Source organism: Pleurodeles waltl, chromosome 5 (genome assembly GCF_031143425.1).
Source record: "Pleurodeles waltl isolate 20211129_DDA chromosome 5, aPleWal1.hap1.20221129, whole genome shotgun sequence".
Lineage (NCBI taxonomy): Eukaryota > Metazoa > Chordata > Amphibia > Caudata > Salamandridae > Pleurodeles > Pleurodeles waltl.
In genome coordinates, this window is record NC_090444.1 from 550,105,911 (window position 1) to 550,126,865 (window position 20,955).

Sequence of the window (20,955 nt, forward strand, 5' to 3'; positions counted from 1 at the left end):
CACTACTCCAATAACATATATTGAAAACTGAGACTAATGTAACTGAGAGAAAGGGGTAAGATCTGTTCTACCACAACTTCCTTGGAGTCACAGTGTCATGCATCAGGCTGCCACAAAACACCTTTACTTTCTAGTACTGGGTGGGGGTGCTGCTAGGTAGCCGAAAGGGTTAGGCCGACAGCTACCAGACAGTGTGGGATCAACTCAGTCACCTACATATAGAAGGGTTGCCACCCAAAATCAGAAGTCTTACTTCCATTTTAACAGTCCTATGGCAAAAGGACTTTAAAGTTAGGTGAAGAATGTCAGTTAAAATGTACCATTTTAAATTAACAACTGAACTTCAGCAGTTATAGTTACCTTTAGTAACTATAACTCATGCACTAAAGTAACTATGCCTCATGCTCCTGCTATGCACAGTGTTTTCATCAATGATGTAATTTTAATGTTGCAGTGAGATCATCAAAGATGCCACAGAAGATGTTGATGTGATATCTGAGGTAATTAGCAGTGCATGGTGAGGATGCATGTTATACTTACTTTCTCAGCATGCCACAAGGGTGGAAGTGTTGGTACTAGGTGGCCTTGATTGTGTCAGTACAGGTAGAGAGCTGGAAAGTAGATATGGTGATTTTAGAAAAGTGGATTATTAGTAGGCGGGGATATTCACCCTCTGCTAGTAATAATACCACAGTCACTAAAAGGTCCATTCAAGTTTCAGTAAATTAATCCTTGCTTAACCTTTGGTAGCTTGGTAAATGAGCAGTCAGGCTTAACGTAGGAGAAATGCAAATTTAAAGCATGCAATACCACCAAAACATTAAATAAGTGTTTGAACTTGGGGGCCACATTTACAAGTGGCTTATGCCACTGGTGTGTTTCTTTGTGTGGCTTTTTATGGCCTTGAAGATATAAGGTAAGGCAATGCAGAGAAAGCAGCTGTGTTGCCTTACTCTACTCCAAATAGGTGTTCCTGGGATGTTGTGGTCTTTGTTTTCCTGCAACACCCATGTATTCTGGAACATTCCCAGATTTACAATAATTTGTAAACCTGGGAATGTGTTAAAAGCCTATGCCTGCCAGGGGAGGCATATGGGAGGCACAATGAGGAGAAATACTTTTATTTCTCCTCGTTGTTTCTTTTTTCTATTTGTGCTGAATTCTGCAGCACACATAGAGATAGGAAAATGCCTCTTCAGATTGTTTTTGTGCACAAAAACAATCATCCCAGGAACACATGCACCATTGCACCATGGTACAAGGGTGCCAGTGTTGGCGCATGGCAGCCCATTGTGTGCCAGCAAAGGAAAAAAGGACAGGAATGCCCCATAACTTGTAAATATTCTGCATTCCTGCCGTTTTCTTTTGAAGCAGGGCAGCACAGCAAGAAGGCTTGTGGTGCTGCCCAGCATCAAAAGATTTTAAATATGCCCCGGAGTCTCTAATTGGCCGAGGTAGGCACCCTGTCTACGTAGGGACCACAATCCTAGGCAGGGTAAGTCAGATACACACCACAAATTAACCTGAGCTCATCCACTGGTAGTTTGGCTCAGAGTACTCAGGAGTAACATAGGAGGCAATGTATATAGTATTAGTGCAACACTTAAAACAGTTAAATTAAGGAGAAAACACCACACAAAAATAATCTACACCAGGTTAAAAACAGAGCATAATGTTTTAAACAAAATACAGCCAAAATGCTAGAAATCCAATAAGTTGAATTTGAGATATGATTGTTTTAAAGAATATCTGCAAATATAGTGCATAGAAGCTTAAAGCACACCAACTGGGGCTATCTGGCCATGCTACAGGAGGTAAAATTCAAAAACGTCAAGCCAACCACAATGGAGCGCAGGTTGGATACAAGGATCAGCCTTGACCCACATGAAAAAGTACCTTTTGGATGAAAGATGCTTTGACGTCAGAGACCTGATGCGAGGAGCAGAGGAGGCAACGCACAGGCTATGTGTTGGTTCCGATCCCCACAGTCGGGGATGCGTCATTGTTGAACCGTTGGAGCTTAAGGTGGTGCGTCACTATCAAGCCGCGCAGCTGGTGATGCACGGACAATGCATCAGTGCTGAGGGTGATGCATCAATTCCAAGCTGCACAGCTAGTGTTGTGATGTCCTTGTCCCCAGCGGCAATGCTTTAGCTTTGTGAAGCGATGCAGCAGTTGAAACTGAAACTAATGAAGCCACAGATACTATAACAATCCCATTTGAAGTCACAACATGGGAATACATGATTTAAATAATAAAAATTAAAAAAAGAACAATAGGGGAGAGAAAAAATGGAATAACAAGAAATATATGATTGTATTAAAAAGTGAAGAACTAATGAATTTAAATTATTGTTTCAAACTGCTTATGGCTTAATGTAAATGTACATCATAGCATATTTTGACAAGATTGTAAGCTGTTATTTAGATATATTGTGAAAGTATATTAGGCAATGTGTGTAGTGAGATTGTGACATGCATGAGGATGAGTGAATGAGTGTTAGTGAATGTTATGTTTTTTTTTTCATTTAAATTTCAAGTAGAGATCATTTATAAATAAAAGATATAAAGTTTGATACTATGATGTGGGATACAATGATCTAATGCTATGCAATATCATTAAGAATAAAGCAGAGGTGAAAAAGTATTATCACATTGTCTGAGCTATGGTTATGTGTAGAGCACTGAGTAGATAAAGTTAAGTTTAGTTTCCTGAGGATGTTTTCCTTTGTATTTATTGTTGTTTTCCCCTGCTACATGAACCTTTATTTAATTCAGGGGGTCCCTAGACATAACATTGAACAGCTGCAGAACCCACTTCCAATGGCCAAGGACTGGATTGGCACCATTTGGCAGGGCAGGAGTTGGCAGGGGCCAGAGGCTGTAGTAGGGATGAGTGAAGTCTTTGATGTCCCTGAGTCTTCAGAACAGGAGGCAAGCCAGCAAGCCCTTGAAGTCACTTTGGTTTTGGGAATGTAGAGATGCAGGTCCAGTTCTTCTCACTACCAGGCAAGGAGGACAGCAGGCAGCAGGGCAGACAGAGTAGAGCTGGAGTCCAGCAAGGCCCGGCAGAGTGGCAGTCCCTTCAGCAGCACAGCAGTCCTTCTGTCTGGCAGAATGTTCTTAGGTCCAGATGTGCACTGATTTGGTAGGGTCAGAAGTCTAGTTCCTATTTGCAATCTTGTCTTTGAAGTGGGGGAGACTTCAAAGAGAGGCCTTTGAAGTGCACAAAGTCCCTGCCCTTCCTGCCCTGACTCCAGACGCACTACATGGGGTTATGCAGCCCTTTGTGAGGGCTCAGGACACAACCCATTCAGGTGTTGGTGTCAGCTTCTCCCTCCCATCCAGCCTAGGATGGCCCATCAACATGCAGATCACCACTTAGTCACACCTAAGCTCCCTTTGTGTGTGGCTGTCAGGAGAGAATGCACAAGAGCCCAGCTATCCCCTACTCAGGCATCTACTCAGATTCAGGCAGGAGGCACTAGATGACTTAAAGTAAGAAAATGCCAACTTTCTTAAAAGGGACATTTTCAGAATTACAATCAATTTAAAATCCACTTTCACCATAAGTTATGATTTTAAATTGTGATCCCAAAGACACCAAACTTTGGGGTCCTATCTCTTCCTAATTAAAAATTGCACTTATGAAATGTAATAAGACAATCCCAATTTTAACCTGTGGTAGAGATAGGCCTTACAGTAGTGGAAAAACAAGTATTTCTCTACCTGGACATGTTCAGCTTAAAAGTACATGTCCAACTTTTTAAATACACTGCATCGTGACCTTTAGGCTGTCCAGGGCCTACCTGAGGTTTGACTTATATGTATTAAAAAGGAAGGTTTGGGCCTGGCAAGTTGAATAGCTAGCCAGATCAACATGGCAGTTTAAACCTGCACACACGGGCTCCACAATAGCAGGCCTGATTCATGCTTACAGGGCTACTAAAGTGGGTGACACAATCAGCACTGCAGGCCCAACAGTAGTATTTAATTTACAGGTCCTGGGCACATGTAGTGCACTTTACTAGGGACTTGTAGTTAAATTAAATATGCCAGTTCTGGATAAGCCAATGGTGTCACAATTTAGGGAAAGAGAAAATTCACTTTTGTACTGGTCAGTAGTGGTAAAGTGCTCAGAGTCCAAAAGCCAGCAAAAATGAAGTCAACAAACGGGAGGTCAGAAGGCAAAAATGTTAGGCGAGACCACGCCAAGGATGCCAGGTCTATCAATGAGTAAATGATACAACACAATAAAAATCCAACACCACTTTATGAAAATAGGAAATATTTGTATCTCTAAAATCACATCAAAACAACAAAAGTACAGAGTAGAGAAATGGAGATATGAAGTTCAAAAGATTGAATAAAAAGATGTACTTTATAGCGACCAAAAGCCTAAATCGTCACTCACAACCGCTAGGGGGCACACTATCAAGGAAAAGTCAATGTTCAGGCTAAGCACAATGGACTGTGGGCTGTCTAGACTGCAGGCTGGGACCCGGTCAAAGTTTTACCTTTGGAGTTAAAAAATTTCTTGGTTCTTTTGTCTTGTCAATGGGCTCTCCATGCAGGTCCTCAGTCTGGTTGGAGTCAGATCCTCAAAATTGATGGTGAGGAGCATCATGGAATGAGCGAGTCAGGGGCTGTGGTCAGGGAAGGTGTTGTCTACACTGGCTTGCTTATCCAGGTAGGTCCCACTCTTCTTTACCTTTGGACATCAAAATTTCTGGTTCCCTGGAGCTTTCCAGTAGCACTAACATGCCAGGTCAGTCCTACCAGCGAGTCATCACTGGTGCTTCACTCTCAAATTTGAGGGAATCTTCTCCTGGAGCATTTCTGTAAAACTTTGCAGAACGTTTCTAAGTTTCCAGAGCTTTCTGTTTCTTGGTTCTGTGGGGAGATAAGTGTCCTCTAGCACTGGTCAACAGTTAAGAGGCTCTGGAATGCCACTTGGGAGCTACAATCCAATCTCCCAGAATGCACTTGCACAGTCCAGGACAAATCCAATTACAACTAGTCAGATGGGGTATCCTCTAGGCCTGTGCAGAGTTTGCAAAGCCGTGCTAACCGGAACTCAGCAAAGTCACAAAAAACTTTGTTGCCCTATGCGGAGTTCCACTAGCAGGTGGAGTTTCTTGCTGTGCCCATTCACATGACATTTAACTCCACTGGCAATGTGAAGTACATCCTTGCTTTGGAATCCTAGCGTGAACGGCACCACGCGGTTTGCATGGGCACGGCCATCTTAGTTTTTTTGCTCGTTATGGTGCTGGGGCCTACTTTTATATCCCTCTATATCTCTCCCATCCCACACTTTTAAAACCTATTTTACCCTAGTTTCCTAATATTATATTACCTTTTCTCTTTGCGTTTTCATATCTTAACCTTTCTCCTAATTGTTTTGTGCTTTTGTGACTTTTTTACTTTTTAATTTGTTTGCTTTACTTTCTTTTTTTCCCTTTCTTTTTCCTAATCCATCCTTTTCTCTTGACCTCCAAGTCCCCAGCGCCATGCCAAAGCAGGGTAGTGGCAGAGCCAGGCCCCCTACCACAAGCGTCAGCTGCCTCCCTTGCGGATGCCGGCGATGTGAAGGTTTGCAGTCCAGCGCCATATTCTCCAAGGTGGAGGTGGCTGCCTTGGTGTTCTATGTGTAGCGCCACCTCCCCTCCACCTTAGCAGCAGGTTTCAGGCCCGGTCAGCAAGGCTGGGAGAGTGTGCGCGGCAGCTCTGGGGTCTCGCGCAGACAGCAACATCTTACACAGCAGTGGGCCAATATCCTGGACAGTGAACCGGACTTGCTCAACCTGCTAGGCAACAAGGTTGCGGGCCTTAGTGAGTAATAACTAACTATTAGTTGTATTCTATGCTAGTAGTTTCTTCCCAAATAGCAAGCATGCTGCTCACATGCAGGTAAGTTAACTTTATGTTACAAAGATAATATTATGTGATCATCAGCTAGACAGGTGCTCAGCTCTACCTAATTGTACTCATTTTTGGTGTTTGCTTGGGCTGATTAAGAAATAATGCAGAGACTCCTCCTTTGCCCTGTCTAGATAGTCATCGTTAATATTAGTATTAGGGAGTTTGCATGTTCTCTCACTTCTCTCTGACTTTATTTTTTGTAGCTCGTACAGTGCCAACTGCCAAGCAATTTCCTAGTGATGTGTAGGAGCTTTGCATGCATCCAGCCTATGCATTGAGAGATTAAGAATGGGATGAGACCTGTAGAAATTATTCATTGCAATCTATTAGTAATTCCAATATGTAGTTTAGGAAATTTGGAAAAGGTTAAGAAATTTGGAATAGTTTGGTCCGCGATACTAGTATTATTATTATACAGGCGCTCTGAACCTCTGATGTTACTGCTTTTGTCTTTTCCTTACAAAAAATAATATTCTTGGAGAGATTATTTATTAACAGTACCACTAATCTTTTCTATTTTTTTCTTATATCGTCCAGCATCTAGATGCAGGAAGAGGGCTGGTGGTGAGGCGGGTGAGGCAGCTGAAGGTGACCCCTCCACAAGTTCTGGGGCAGATGGCTCTGCTGTCCCAAGTAAGTCCTCCTGTTGTTGTTAATATTAATATATATTTCCCTAACATTTTCCACTCCACACTTAGAATTGTTTACTACCTTTTTACTGTGCCTGTCTCCTAATTTTTTACAACTCCTCTTTGCTTTATCTGTTTCATAAATTCTTCTTGTCCCTGCATTATCCTATTCACTTATTTTCTATATTTCAAGTTTCTTTGCTTCAAACTGTCTGGCTGTACTAGTCTGTCTTTAGCTTCCTTTCTTCTGCTTTGTCAGCAAGCTTCCCCTCTCCCCTAATTTATCTTATCTTGTGGAGTGGTGGTACTGAAGATTTCATGCCCATATGTGGTGAAAAGATGTTTTTGAACATGTTCATGTAATTGTTTGTACCCTCCAATGTTGTGTATGCATTTTTAGTATACTAGCAGTTGATGACCGTGCACCATGGTTAGAAGTATGAGGAGGATGACCCCATTGAATTATCCAGCCAAGACCATACGTCCTTCATTGACCAATTCTTGCACCCTTTTATTTCTCTTGAAAAACTCAGGTTCATCAATAGTGAGTTCTGCCACTCCGGTACCAATTTTGTTTTCGCCAACCAAGAAAATGCCCACCTGATAGCTTGATAGAAGAGAAATCGGTAACCAAATTATAGTCACGTATTGCGGTTGTATTTAGCTATTACAAAAAAAATAGAGGGAGGCGTATGTGGCGTCAAAATTGTATAATGTTTTTTCTAGCCACACCGACCATCAGTGCCATGGCCAGCAGCGTCAGCGCAGACACGGCTGCGGGCGTGGACGAGGGGGGAGTCTCGGCGACAGAAGTGGCAGGCGGTCGTAAGTCCTATTGCTTGCTTATTGACAATTAGCAATATAGTGACCTCAAAGGTGTACTAGAGTGGTTGATTCTCTTGTCAGCACCTGCATTAGCAGATGCTGCAGAAGTTAACTAAGTATTAATGGACTCTTCTATCTGCACCTCAGCAGATTAAGGTTCATAAAATGAACTTGAACTATGATGTGTTTTGGAAAATTGAAAGAAGGATGGAAGGAGAATGGATGGGTGAAATATGAGTGACAGGATGTGCGGATGAAAGGGTGCATAATAATCACAGGAGGAAGATGATAGGCTGCATGAGTGTGTGAAGGATGGATGAAAGAGTATGTGGGTGACAGGATGCCATCCCAAGTGGGTGAAAGGGTATGGGTGAAAGGATTCCATGACTGGATGGGTGTGCGGAATGCTTAGGTGGGTTAGATCTCCTGGATGGGTGAACGGGTGAAGGGATGCATGGGTGGTTATTGGGTAAATGGATGTTGGTGGAAGGTTAGTAAAAAGCCATGTTTAGAATTTGGATGGCTTTAAATGGTGAAGGACTGGATGAAAGAATGTAAAACTTAGCTTAAGTGGTGTGCATCAAAGCCAATGGTGAAGAATAAGAGTACAACAAGAACAAATTGGCTACAAAGAATAGAATAGATACATGCTTGTAATGAAGAAACAAGGGAGCTCTTCTAGGTAGAGGTGTTCTTCATACCTACTTTACTTGCTTGGAATGGTTTTTATCAAAGGTTTGATTGAAAGGGTTGGATGGCATTTCAGAATATCCCCTTGACACACAGTATTTTTCAAGCAAGGCAGGTAATATAAATCCCAGCATCCATTTACCATCACCTCCCTCCCTTGCTATGGCCTTCAACCAGTGCCACCCATGGTGACCTAACAGCTGCATGGTTCAATTTGGCAGAATGGCACTGCAATGTTGGCTGTGCAATGTGCGTCTGTCAGCTTTAGTTAAGTTAATGTGTCAAACACTTTTTAATGCATGGCAATGCAAAAACAAGGTGTGTTTCCCTTTCTTCACAGTGCCCACTGGGTCAGTTACTTCCTAGTACTTCACTCCTTTAATCTTTCTTAATTTCTGTACTAGACTTCTGAATAATTTGAAAAATCCAAACTCTGCTTGTGTCACATTTTTCAAACCAAGTGATAAATTTAATTCATTATGTCTTCAATAACAATTTACTTCTGTTCTACATTTTCCCTTTCAACATTTGCCAACCACAGTGGGTCACACTACTAGCCAAATTGTAGGTACTTAATGATAATGATGAGGAATTGATTGAGCAGTAAAGTGTGTACTGTGTCTACCAATCCTAATCCCCTCTACCTTACCCTGCAGTTGAGTATGTTAAGAAGATTCCTTTCCTTGCTGCAAAGAAGATGTATTTTTTGGGGAAAAAGTTGTTTTTACAAAGTGTGGTGGAGAGCCCATGCAAAATGTGTCTGCAAGCCTGCCATTGCAGCCGACATGAAAAGGTGTATGCATCCTCTCACTACAGGTCACTGCACCGGGGGTTTTCTGGCCAGCCCACGCACCTGCCACCCCTCAGACAGGTTTCTGCCATTCTGCTGCTTGACCAGCTCAAGCAAAGAAAAGTAGAACAAAGGATTTCCTTTGGGAGAGGGAGGTAACATGGCTTTGGAGGGGTATCCTCCTCAACCCAGTGGTATGCTTTGAAGGGCACATTTGGTTTCCTCCATGCATAAACTGGTTTGTACCAGTCCAGGGACTCCTGGTCCCTGCTCTGGTATGAATCTGGCCAACGGAAAGGGGAGTGACCACTCCCCTGTCCATCACCACCCTAGAGGTAGTGCCCAGAGCTCCCCCAGGTGGCCACTTGATTCTCCTATTTTGAATCCGAGGTGGGCAGAGGCCCCTGGGAGCATCTGAGTGACCAGGTGATGCAGGTGATGCACAGTCCCCTCCTGATAGGTGGTCACCCTGCTAGGTGACTAATCCCCCTTCCTGGACTATTTAGGATCTCCCTCGCGAGTGGATCTTCAGATTTGATGTGCAACATTCCAGCAGAACTCCTCTGCATTGTTTATCTCATCTACTAGCCGCCGTGTCTGCAACTGGACCTTCCAGGAACTGACAATCTACATTTTGCAATATTGTTTCTCCAGCTCTTTCCAACAACTGCAACATTTCCCTGGCTGTGCATCCCTGAGGGCAATAAGTCTTCAATCTGCTCAAGAAGTAGGAAGGATTCTCCCTTGGAGTGAAGGAGTCACTCCCCTGCATCCGCAGGCACCAACTGCAACAGTGCAGGATCCTTTCTCCTCCGGAACTGCATGTATCCTGTATCACAGGTGGTGGTCTGGAGTGGTCCCCTTGGCCCTCTCTAAGACCCGTCCAACTCGGGAGACGGTAAGCCCTTCCTTGAAGGAGAGTGTGCATGTGCACCATGACTCTTGCAGCTACCAAGGCTTGTTGGTTCCTCCTCCAAGGGATCTTTAGGATCTGTGTAGCCCCAGCCTCCAGCTGCAAAGTACAGTGCCCTACCTGCTGCTCCAGCAAAGTAGAACTCCTCTTCAGGTGTGCTGAGTGGGCCTCACGCTGAATCCTGTGCCTGCTGCCCCTGGGTCATAAGTGGGGGCTGCCTTCTCTTCTTGTGACTATCCTAGCTGCTGAGGGTCAACTTGGACTTCCCTTCCTTGGGTCGAGTCTCCTTGGCCTTGCTTATCCTCTTCAGCCTTGTAAAACCTTCTTTTCCAACTCTTGCATTTGCCACAGCTTGTTGTTGGTTTTCCAACACCACAGACTGACTGCATCACAACTGCCAACATGGGACATCACTTGCATCACTTCTGGCGCTCCTCTTTTGCTCTTGTGCTGCACTGCTGACTTTCTTCGTCCACCGTCTACCTGGCCCTGTATTCATAGAAGGGTGGGTAGTGGCTCCTGCCACAGTTGGGCACTCCAACTTGAACTGAACTTGGTGCCCTTCTTTTGCAGGGCCTCGTCTGTCAGGATCCACCTTTGGTTTCTTCCACTCTTGTCTGGGTCTTGCACAGTCCTTTTCCAAAGCTCTCCTGTGGGCTTGGGGAGAAAACAAGTACTTACCTCTTCTCTCCTGGTCACTGGGGGCACCCTGGTACTTACCTTTTGGGTTTTTGTCATTCCTCCAGCTCCCCTCCACTGATTCCACTTCCTTGGGTGGGAGACTGTCTTTCACATTCCACTTACTTGGTATATTGTTTGGTCTCTCCCTATGACCTTCACTATTTGCAATTGTTTTTACTATTTGCTATTGCATTATATGCTAATCACTGACTTCTAATGTGTACATAATGGTGTGTTTACTTACTTCCTATTGGATTATTGCCTATACAGTATTTCAGTATTTGTATTACTATAATAAAGCACCTTTATTTTTGTAAAACTGTGTGGTTCTTTCATGTGTGTAAGAGCTGTGTGACTGTAGTGGCATTGCATAGGTTTTGCATGTCTACTAGATAAGTCTTGGCTGCTCATCCGCAGCTACCTCTAGAGAGTCCAGGCTTCCTAGACGCTGTCTACACTCTCTGATATGGGATACCTGGACCTGGTATAAGGTGATAACACCATAGGTGTTCACCACACATCAGGGCAGCATCCTACAATGAGGACAGTGAATAAAGTGGTCCAGAAGTAAGTGCCTTGATTTTCCAGAATGGGATAATCTGTGATGATGCAAATGCACCAAATACAATCTATATATTTATCCCATTCCTTAATCTTTTCCCTATAGCACAGTGCATCACTTTTCCCACCGCCTACCTATAGCACAGGATGTCTGCATGATTGTTCATATTATACTATGTGGGGTGTTTCATTGTTAATATTCATCTCCCTTGAAGTCCTGGTACAAAGAAGAACAGGGCCACTGGAATAAGAGCATTTTCTAGTAATCTGCCCCAGCTGCAGACAGTAACGAGTATGACTAGGGAGCCAGCTGAGCTAGCAATGCTAACATTAATTTAGCAGAACAGAAGAGAGAAGAATGGTTGGACTCCATAGTGCATATTATGACTGTGACAGTTATCACCTTAATATTGAATGGCCTGGGGTGACCACCAAATGTACTGCTACTGTGCCACTAAGCTACATTGTTTTCATCGAGCATTGTTTACAATTTCTCTTTTTTCTTTCTTGATACAGCTATTCCTGGTGATCCACCATGAGGGCATGAAATAGCAGCCCGGCTGCAGCGGCAGAAGCTTGAGGCCATACGGGCTGAGTGCCAGCTGCTGGTGATCCTAGAGGAGGATGAGGAGGCAGCAGTTGCTGCCAGTACTTAGGGTCCCAGCCAGGCTCCAGAGCCTCCAGCCCAACAACACCTTGGCTGCAGTGCCAGGACAGCCACCCGCCACCATATCATCCTTGCTGCCCTCCTCTCAGAGACCCTGTTCCAACGCTGCATCCTTCAGAGGCTGGCACTGTTAGAGGCCGTCAGGCAAGTATGGAGGGGCTCCTCAGAAGAATCCTGGCCCGTCTTTAGTGCCCTCCTCTGCCCCTTTTTTCATCTTTTATTTTGGTGGGTGGGGCTTGTTGTGGGTGGAGAGGATGGTAATGGGTTTTTGCAGGACTTTTCTATTTTTTTGTGTTATTCTTAAATGGACAAAAGGACAGTTGTTTTTTACAACACTGGTTGGGGAAAAAGACACTTCATTGGGAATACGGGTGGGCCAGTTGTGGGTGGAAGGGGTCGGTATTTGTTATTTTTGTTAGGGACATGGGAAAATAAATAGTTATTTACAGTTCTTTGTACCTAAAATATTTTTGGGGTGTTTTACTTCACATTGCTGCCTTTATGCAGAGTTTTTTCAAATCTGCTGATAGTGTATTCCTTTTAGAGCAGCAAGTCTTAAAATCAGCTGATAGTATATAACAATTATTTATGCGGTTAGGTAACCTTGTCCTAGTACTCACCTAGTCTCTGCAGTGCATTCTGCAAAATCTGACCTATAGGAGTCGGGCAGGGAGATTTGACATTGCCAATTATAGGCCCTGATTTATACTTTTTGGTGCAAAACTGCACTAACACAGTTTTGAAACCAAAATGTTTAGCATCACTTGCACCATTTCTGTGCACCAGCCGGGAACCATATTTATGGAATGGGGCAAGCTGATGCAAATGGTAGGCTAGCGTAGAAAAAAAAAAAATGACGTGAGTCTGGTGGGGCTGGCGGCATGGAAGAAGGTGGTTTTGCACCAAAAAATGATGTTAGACAGGGTAGAGTAAATAAACATTACTCTAACCTGCCTAGAGACATTTTCTGATGCGAAACCATCCATACCACATGACTCCTGTCTTAGAAAAGACTGGAGTCATGTCCACTACCCCAATGGCCAGCACAGGGGACCAGGGTGTCTGGGCATGGCCATTGCACCCAGTGCCATGTAGGGGGGCCCATTTCAAGGCCCACTAATGACACTTAAAAAAACATACTTACCTGTACTTACCTATACTTACCTGGGATGGGGTCCCCATCCTCCGCTGTCCCTCTGGTGTGGGTGGGGGTGTCCCTGGGTAGAGGCACCTGTGGGCTTATTCCATGGTGTTGCACCATGAAAATAGGCCAACAGGTCCCCTAACGCTTGCCCTGACCGAGGCGTTAAATAATTATGCATGATTTTAGCACGGGGATAAATATGCGCTAAGGCCATAGAGTAATCTTTTGCACAGGAACGCCTACTTTGAATCTCATTGACGCAAAGTAGGTTTCCACATCCAAAAAATGACTTTAACTCCATAAATGTGGCTCTAGATGGGTCTAGCACCAAAGTATAAATGTGGAGTTAGTTTTGCATCGAATTTGTGTAAAATAATTGACGCAAATTTGTTGCAAAACAAGTATAAATATTCCCCGTAGTGCCTAAACTAATAGTGCAACAATGCTCCATAATTCTCTTACCTGAATGGATGAAGTGAGGGCTGCATGGTCTCTCAAGGGACCATGGTGGTGTAGTAGTAGCATGCTAGAGAACTAAAACAGTGAAGCCATCGGAAGCGAGGTCCCACTCCACCAGGTGAACTCAAATGAACATCCTGCATATTGAGTTGAGGTTGCTTCTACCACATCTGTTCCACAAATTGTGTAATTAATCAATGGTGTAAATTATTAGGTAATGCCTCAATAAATCACAAAGCCCAGGGGAAGATGGTTACTGAAGTGATGAATGGATGGAAAGGGATTTTGGGAAAGGTGTGACAAAAAGACAAACACTACACAAGCACAATATTCGTCTGGGAAATGGTTAGCAGCCTTTTGTGGGAGGAGTAGAAAAACATGAATATGTATGACACAGATAATTTTACAATCTGTCAGCCCCAGTGAGACACAAGTTGTTATAATATATATCTAAAAATGTTCAGTCACCTAAGTTTGCAAAATAGTACATATATATAATCTTGGGGTAAAGCTAAGAGACACAGTTAAAAAAAAAAATATTATTGAAAGAAAAATGATACTAGTCTGTAATGCCAAATTGGGTGGCACATCTTTTATCTTCTAGATTGTCCCGTCAATCTTCTTGGGTGCCTGCCTGAAGTGGTCCAATAAGGTAAGCATGAGTGTTATGGTTGAGAAGAAGAGAAGGCCTGTAGATTGTAAAACAGAAATGATTATCATGATATGATAGAATCAAGAAGGAGGGAATGGAAGGTAAGTTCCATGAGGAGTAGTGTACCAAGAAGACTCAAGGTGGCAGAGCAAGAGTCATTTTACGACTGATGTGCAATCAATTGAGAGCACTTACAACAACCAACAATCACAGGCAAATGTCTTCATGTGTCAGGATGATCAAACATGCAACTGTCATGATCATCATAACATTTAGCCTAAACCATGTGCATAATGTGACATTATCATCCATCACATGTCTGTCTCCTCCAGTTTCCTACAGCAGACCACCCTCCCAACCACATAGTTTCAAGTTTGAGACAGCCAGCAGACACACATGTCAACATTACATTTCCCAAATCAAGTAATTGACGCACCTCTCACCACCAGTCCACAGACTGGAATAGGGCTCTTAGACTCATCCGCACATCATCCATGTTGATTTCCATGAAGTTGATAACTTCCTTCTTCTGGCAGTTGTTTAAGTTGTCTATTCACACTCTGATTCCGTCCATCATCCTCCAGACTCTGATTAAAGATTATTATGTGCAACTCTATACCAACTGCTCCCGAGTCACAGTCTCCCAACTCAATTGAGATTGAGCGACCTGTAGAGCATAGCTGTGCTTAATGACAACATTGAGTAGGTTTTTTTCTGGACTATAATTTTGTGTGTTAGCTGAATGGACTGGCCAGGTCACAAATGTGAACCAGAAAACAAAGCAGTTTGAAAACGCCAGCAAACAAATTTTGCTAAGTGTCAAAGGGGGAGGGGAAAAAATCACCTTTAGGAAAATAATATCACTCATTATTATTATGCCACCAACATTCTAAATCAATCACGACACAAACACAAGCTAGAGTGATAATAACATTAAACAATATAAAATTCCACTCTTAATATTTGCCACCACTAGACGTGAGTCACACGAACCATCTCAGCATCAAAATAAGTATCCCTCATATCAATCATTGAGGCATATAGCCTTACTTACCTGTTCCAGTCAAGCATAGTGGCACATTGCTGATCCTCTTCGATTCAGGAAACCATACACACATTGGCCAGTAAGTTGCAAATCAAATATCTGAGGCAGTCCTGCTAGGGGACAAAAAGGAAGGATAGGCACAGAATGGAGGCAGGCATTGTCCTCAAATCTCCTTGAAGTGATTTTAGGGGTTTAGGGGGCTTCTTCAATGCAGACTGGTCCAACTCCAATTCGGCCATACATGTGACTAAAACAGGTTGATTAGTCATTTAGACAAAAACAAACAATATAAAATATTAAATCTCAAAGCAGCTTATCAATAGTAAAAGGTAGAAAGTTCTATGGTGCCCCAGGTCTAGTCAAGGAAGTAGAGTTCATCCTCAAACTCAGGTTGTTCGTCCAGAAGTTGGTCAACTAATACACTACCATGAACTGAGTCTGACCAATCACCCATATCTACCTGCTGTTGTACTTCAAGTATGCTGTAATGGGGTGGTATAAAATGCTGATTTATTCTGATCATGGTCAATGTCTCGATGTTTAGGGGTGAGAGACTGGCCCTCCTCGCTGTGACAACTGCACCATCTGCACTGAACACACACTCAACAGACACACTGGCTACAGGGCAAGCCAGATACTTTACTGCCAGCCTGCTGGGTACTGTACATTGTCCCCTATTCCCATATCAATATTGCAATGGGTTTTGATCCAGATAGACCTCCGTGGGGTCATCCAGGTAGGTCTGGATCATCCTCTCAATAGTCATTGGTGCTCCACCTTGCTCAAGCTCTTTTGCCTTTGCCTCTGCAGTGCACTTAAGCCCTGCCTTTAGAAACCAATCAACTGTAGATTTTGGGGCTGTTGCTCCTGTTCCTGTTGTTGTTGCTGGTGTTGAGCACTGTCCGCAGGCTCTATGGACTTCTGCCTGTGAGCGGGCCTCTAATTTCCAGCCGTTCTTTTTCTAGGTTTCTGGTTTGCTCAGCAATCCATGTCTTGTACGTTGAAACATCCCATTCTGAAAAAGGAATTAAAGTGGCAGTAATTGCGGGTCAAGAATTGTGACACTGATGTAATGTTTGGGTGACACAATGTCTCTTTGCAGCCTCGTATTAACAGATAAGTGATGGATTAAGCTTTCCACCATCTCCTGCACATTTGCTTTTTCAACTACACCTGCATACATTTCAGACACCTCCTTTAGCTGCTTCTGCAACACCAATGGGATAGCTTGGCCATTGGTACAGTCATCCTTGCTGACTTCCCGTGTGAAAATATCAAAAGGAAGCATCATCTCTGTCAGGCATTTGATCATGCCTTTCACAATTGCATCCCCCCTTTGCATTACATAGTCACAGATCAGTCTGTATTGCTGAAACAGATGTTGTAACATGTAATAAGTAGAATTCCAATGTGTTGGCACCTCCTGTATGAGGGCTTTAACTGGCATTCTATTGTCATGCTGGATAATCCTCAATAGCTAGCAGGCTTTAAAATTATGGCTAAATTGAGTGCAGAGTCTTCTGCATGTGGACAATAAGTTGCTAACTCTGGGTTCTTTTTTTAGGAAGTCCTGTACAATGATGTTTATGTAGTGCGCCAAACACAGTACCCTGAAACAGCCACTATCTGACATTGCCTTATCTATATTACTGCCATTGTCTGTGGCAACAAATCCAATGTTAAACCCTCTGGGGTGCAGCCATTCAAAGACCTTGTTGTTAAAGTCATCCAAGATGTTTGCAGTTGTATGGGATTTCTCCATGGCGAACATAGCTACTGTTGCATGCTTCAGAGTGCCATTAAAAATCTCAGCAGTGCCAACACCTGCAGATATCATTTCTCTAACCGCCACAAAAGAGATCCAGTATGAAGTGATGCACATGTAATCAATGGCTTGGCAACAGGTCTACATGTCTGTAGTCAGGTAGATTGTGTGGACAGCACTCTGCTGCAAAGCTTGTCCAACCAATTCCAGCACATCGTGGTGTACTAATGGAACAGCAAATCTGCCAATAGGTCCGGCTGGGAACCTTTCATTTCCACAATTCCATTCAACCTTCCATTGCCACAATTTCTAGAAATCCCACTCCTGTCACAAAAGAAAAAGGGAGAAGGTCCAATGTTAACATTTTAGCCACTGTACAAACGTGCCGTTGGGTGGTTGCGTTCGTACTGCCCCTCCTGCCTAAACTTGGCAGTAATAGTAGCCTGGATTTTTTTCTTTGCTGGTGTCACTAATGCAGGTGACTTAGAAGGTGATGGTAGGCACAATGTGCATCTCAGGGGGCAGCCACTGTATTTTTTGTCTTGGTGTTTCGGCCTCACTCTGAGTCTTCTTGTGCCATTGCATTGTTGCGTATATGGGTGACGATACTGCTGCACTGCTGGGGATAGGGCTGATTGGTGTAACAAAAAATGTCACCCTTTTCTTCATCTTTACCTTCCACCACGATCGGATCAGATTCCTTGCTTTCAACAACTTCACTAACACCACTTGCAGGCTTTTGGCCACTAAGGTGAACCTCCCAGTGGATTGCCTGGTGTTTTCTCAAATGGGTTGCTTGGTCTCAGGTTCCCTAGTTTGTACCAAGCGTATCCAAACTAACACTTACTCAGCAAATTGAGAATATGGCAATGTGTGGCTCCTGTTCACTAACCATAAAGAAGTCCCAAACTGAGGAGGTCAACTTTCTAATACTGGGGCCACTGCCAATGTGTGAGGAAGTGGCAGTAGGTAGATGTTGTTTTGATGACGTTTGCCTCTCTGCCATGCCCTCAAGTGAGGTAGCTGTGGATGTAGGTTGCACACACGGCCTTGTAAATAAGGAAGCTGGTGGAGGTGGTGGGATCTGTGCCACATCCCTCAGAGCAGGTTGAGAAGATGGGGTAATGTTTGATTCCACTGGGGCTGGGATAAAATCCATGATGACTGTCTCATTGTCAGACTTGTCGTCCTCCTCTTCTTCATCCATAATTCTAAGGCTTTCAGGTACCTTCCTTTTCACTCCTTGCTTCTCCTGGCATGTCCTAGACTGATGTTGCATCCAATTGGAGTCTTGATCATCAGAAGGGGGGCTTAAAGAAGAAGGCAGAGGTCTGGAAGACAGTGGATCTTGTGAAAGAGCGGTTTCTTCTGCTTCATCTGCATGTAGCTCAACATCCTGATGTGGTACTACTTTGGGAGGAACTGCTATTGCTGGCTGTGGCTGTTGTTGTCCAGTGGCCTGAGATTCCGGCAACAATAGGGTACTACTTTGAAAAAGAGATAAGTCCAATTCAACATCACTGCTCATCAGCCATTCTGTGATTTGAGAGGCTGCCTCTGTGCCAGACATGCGCTTGGGCCTAGCTTAGAATGGGGTCACTGATGTGGGAGTGCTGCTCCCAGCTTGGTCTCCAGAGGCTGGTGCAGCAGGCACACATTTTTGTCCAAAAGAGATTTGGGGCCAACAGACCAGTGGTGGGAAGCTCCTTCTTATCATTGGCCACTTTCTTGGCAGCAGCTTTTTTTGGGGCCATCTTGAAGCTGTCAGTTGGCAGCAGCACTTAGCTTCATAAGCTAACAAGATGTCAGTGTGGTCGTGAGTGTGGTCACATGTCGTGTACAGGCCTTCTGTCTGGCAGTACTGTGGGTGATGTCTCATTCTCTCTGTGCACCTAAAAGTAAACATGCAAGAAGGATCACTGAAACAAGGCATTGTTGCAGTTGCATTAGTAGTAGAAACAATATAATTTAACGGTTACTTAATTAAACGTATAAATAATTATGAAATACAGTGTATCCATTCGTAAACCCACACCAACATTTTCTTTCATTATCATGTACATTCAAGAGGATAAGAAAGAGCAACAACTGCAACATACAGAATGTAACTGTTAGCGTTATCTGCATCAAGTTGGCATGTGGCACTCAGGGAGGTGCTGATAATTAATGGAATAATAATCCTTGAATAATGTAATGTAGTGCAATTGTACACCTATGGCAGACATGGGCTAATGGGGAAAATGGGAAAACATTTTATTGTAAAAACTATTCTAAAACCAAGAAAAAAATCCAGAAAATATTTAAACATTATTATTATTCTGTTATTATAAAATTAAATTAAATAAAGTTTGTGAAACAAGTTAGAAAAGAGTATAATGTTTAAAAAAAAATGTATTTCAATTGCTGATGTACTAGGGAAAGCGTATTACCATGAAACACCACTGGGATTTGGGAGGCAAGGAGTGGTGGAGTTGAAAAATGCAAAAAAGTAAATAATAACATTTTTAAAACTGTTCATACAGTACGTTTAGTGATAAGCATTGACCTACTAGGCCTGAATGACACACAAAATGGCCGTCAGCTACATCGTCAAAGAACAACCAACATGGAGGCATGGCCACCACAACAAAGAAGAGCACATGCAGGCCTAAATCACACTGGCTGCCTACACACAATGGCCACATGGTCAAACAACTAGCAAGGAGATATGGCTACCACAACAAGGAAGAACACATGCAATCCTAAAGCACACTGGCTGCCTACACAAAATGGCCACCAGCCACATGGTCAAACAACAATCAGCAAGGAAGCATGGCCACCACAACACAGAGGAACACACTTAGACGTAAAGCGCACTGGCTGCCTACACAAAATAGCCCCAGAGACATGGTCAAACAAACAGCAAGCAGGCCTGGCCACCACAACAAAGAAGAACACATGCAGGACTACTGGCTGCCTACACAAAATGGTTACCAGCCACATGGTCAAACAACAAGCAGGGTGAATAGAAAACAAAAAACACATATAGGTATAGGACTATAATTGACTTTACAAAAAGGGCTCCTGGCCACATGGCATGGGGATCAAAGACAAATGGAGGCCTGTCACTCTCACTCTCACGCACTGGCCAAACGAAGAAGCATTGCTACAAGAGAAAAAAAAAACATTGTCAGTAATTCCAAAAACTAAAATTAAAAGGGCTAAAACTTTTATGACAACACACATCGTAGAAAGATATCAAGTACTATAACCCCACTGTTAGACCTGACAGCCTTAGGGTGGTCACCCCAAACTTTTTGCTTGCCTCCCTCCACTTTTCGGACACTGTTTTTGCTGGTTTTTAGACTCTGCGCACTTTACCACTGCTAACCAGTGCTAAAGTGCATATGCTCTCTCCCTTTAAACATCGTAACATTGGATCATACCCAATTGGACTATTTAATTTACTTATAAGTCCTTAGTAGTGACTATATGTGCCCAGGGCCTGTAGATTAAATTCTACTAGTGGGCCTGCAGCACTGGTTGTGCCACCCACTTAAGTAGCACCTTAACCCTGTCTCAGGCCTGCCATTGCAAGGCCTGTGTGGGCAGTTTCACTGCCAATTCGACTTGGCATTTAAAAGTACTTGCCAAGCATAAACTCCTCTTTTTCTACATATAAGTCACCCCTAAGGTGTGCTCTAGGTAACCCCTAGGGCAGGGTGCTGTGTGGGTAAAAGGCAGGACGTGTACCTGTGTAGTTTACATGTCCTGGTAGTGTAAAACCCCTAAATTTGTTTTTACACTACTGTGAGGCCTGCTCACTTCATAGGCTAACATTGGGGCTGCCCTCATACTTTGTTTTGAGTGGTAGCTGCTGATCAGAAAGGAGTAGGAAGGTCATATTTAGTATGGCCAGAATGGTAATACAAAATCCTGCTGACTGGTGAAGTTGGGTTTAATATTACTATTTGAGAAATGCCACTTTTAGAAAGTGAGCATTTCTCTGCACTTAAATCTTTCTTTGCCTTACATTCCACGTCTGGCTGGGTTTAGTTGACAACTCCTTGTGCATTCAGTCAGACACACCCCAAACACAGGACTCTCAGCTTCACTTGCATACATCTGCATTTTGAATGGGTCTTCCTGGGCTGGGAGGGTGGAGGGCCTGCTCTCACACAAAGGACTGCCACACCCCCTACTGGGACCCTGGCAGACAGGATTGAACCT